Below are 2588 nucleotides of genomic sequence, written 5' to 3'. Positions count from 1 at the left end.
CAGGTGGCACCAGAAGAAAATTGGTCTGAGTGGCACAAACGATAGAAAGGATCAATGTATCGGTAGCCACACGTATGAGAAAATACACAACCCGAAAAATTGTCCAAAAGAGAGGATAAGGATCCAGACAGAAATGAGAGCAGCACCAGAGATGCGAAGAATACTCTGGGTGATAAAGAAAATAACGGCGACGGTACAGTTAGTGCTGGATAAGGCGAAGATAAGAAGGAAATCAACGAACTGATTATCGCGCATCACATCATGCAGAACACAGACGAGCAGCTGGAATATCGAAAGGATGAAGGACGAGTAAATTCACAACATGTAGACGCTGTAGTCACAATCAGAAATTCTTCAGCAAGTGATAGATTGGTCTCGCCACCAAAACTACGTCACATTATGAGTTCACATGCTTCTACACCAGAATTAGGGAAAGGGAAGAATTTACAGATGGATGCAGTCTTAGAATTTTTAAAGCACGCAGGGGAGAAAAGGCAGAATGAACATAAAAAGTTTTTAAAACAAATAGAAGAGAAAAAGCAGAAAAATAATAAAGAATGTAAATAAATTCTAAGGCAACCAGAAGAGATGAGGCAAACAGAAGAAGAGTGGAATCAAATGGAAGAAAAGATAACGCACAAGGAAAGTAAATAATTCGAGAAAGAATCGAAGAAAGACATAGGCAGAATCAAACACGAGGTGACGAAAATTCAGAAGATGGCAGCCGAGTCATAACACACAGTAATTGATGTGAAGAAAGCTACAGGAGAAGCTAGGACTGAAGCATTAGGAGCAAGGAAAGAGGCACCAGTAGCGAAGAAATATGCAACATAAGCAAAAACGGTAGTAAGGCAGAGAAGATGATGCCGGTCTACAAGAATAGGACAAGAAAACAATAACAGAAAGACTGGAAGAAATTTCTCTCGGGATAGCTCAATCCTATCAGCAGCAGGAAGACTTGACAGAATTGTGGGAGTACCACTCACAGCTTAGGCAATGGCCTTGCAGCAGTGGATACACCGGTTCCCGTCAGATCACCGAAGTTAAGCGCTGTAGGGCGTGGGCGACACTTGGATGGGTGACCATCCGGGCCGCCATGTGCTGTGGCCATTTTTCGGGGTGCACTCAGCCTCGTGATGCCAACTGAGGAGCTACTCGACCGAATAGTAGCGGCTCCGGTCAAAGAAAACCATCATAACGAGCGGGAGAGCGGTGTGATGACCACACGCCCCTCCTACCCGCATTCTCACCTGAGCATGACACGGGGGTAGGATGGTCCCGATGGGCCACTTGTTGCCTGACCACGGAGTGCTACTTTTTTACTCACAGCTTAGGCTACAGCAGGCAGAAATTATTAAAGCTATCAAAGAAACTTGGGTTCAGGTAAAGTGTGTGGGAAGTCGAAGCGCAAAGAAACTGAAAGAGGACAGTGATCGTCTAAAACAAACTGAACAGGATGTGAATAAGTGCACATCACATCTGCATGTAGCGAAGCAGATACATCCAGTAGAATCACATATATGTCGATCAGCTGTTGCATATACACCACAAGTGAACGTACTGCTAGTAAAAAGCCAAGACCCAGAGTTCAAACTATTGCTCAACTATGTGCCACTAAGGAGATGTGCATCACACATTAGTGATGAAGATAGTGCGGGAAGTTGTAGCGCAACTTGTATAATGACGTCACCCACCATATGGAAGAATATATCAGAAGCAAGGGACAGGACGAGCGCAAGTAATGACATGGGATTCGACCAAAAGCGTTTTACCTCTGTTCATAATTTTCAGCACTATCGAGACAGTGACAATACATTCCATCCTCAGCCTTGGATTGCACAATTTGATAGGTCTATTCCCACTTCTTGGCCATTAGTATACGAATTAGACATATAGAAGTTTGGCCATCTTTTGCTTGAACGTTCTGACAAAACGTTCCGCTTCGCCGTTTGACTGGGGATGGGACGGTGCACTAGTTAGATGCTGTATGCCACTGCATTCACAGTTTGTTTCAAATTCATTTGACGTGAACTGAGGTCAGTTGTCTGACGGTATTACTTCAGGTAAGCCTTCTAGTCAAAAAATCGACAACAGCTGAATTTTGCTGCGTGACGTTGTGGAGTTCATTGGTACAGCAAAAGGGAACTCATATAGAGTCAACCACTATCAACCAGTGGGTGTTCCAAAAAGGTCCCGCAAAGTCTATGTGCCCACGTTGCCATGGTGGTTGCTACTTAGGCCAAGAAGAGAATTTTTGTGGCGGAGCGGACTGATTTTCCGCACATGCATGACAATGTGACGTCATCTGTTCTATTTGGGCGTCCATACCCTACCGAGTACAGTGTCGACGCGCTAGCTGTATTCGTATGAACAATCCCCCAGTGACCTTGGTGAAGTAACTGCAACAGTTCTTTTTGCAAAGCTTTAGGGACCAACATAAATGACTGTCCACTGTCATTTTGAACAAGAATTACTCCTTTCTGGACAGCAAGGCTGTGCCGACGTGTAAAGTATCGGCGCACTACAGAGTTCTGTATCCTATTCAATGAGTGATGCCAAGACGTTCGAATGTAGCTGAGCAAAATGTT

At 44.4% G+C, this 2588-nt stretch overlaps 1 pseudogene; it reads left to right on the top strand.

Annotated features, from left to right (window-relative positions):
- Positions 1-992: 992 nt before the first annotated feature.
- On the top strand, positions 993-1110 carry LOC124617303 (annotated as a pseudogene).
- The last annotated feature ends 1478 nt before the right edge of the window (positions 1111-2588 follow it).

This window comes from Schistocerca americana, chromosome 5, assembly GCF_021461395.2.
Source record: "Schistocerca americana isolate TAMUIC-IGC-003095 chromosome 5, iqSchAmer2.1, whole genome shotgun sequence".
Taxonomy (NCBI): Eukaryota; Metazoa; Arthropoda; class Insecta; order Orthoptera; family Acrididae; genus Schistocerca; species Schistocerca americana.
The sequence above is the reverse complement of the archived record's forward strand: the minus strand, read 5'-3'. Positions and strand labels throughout refer to the sequence as shown.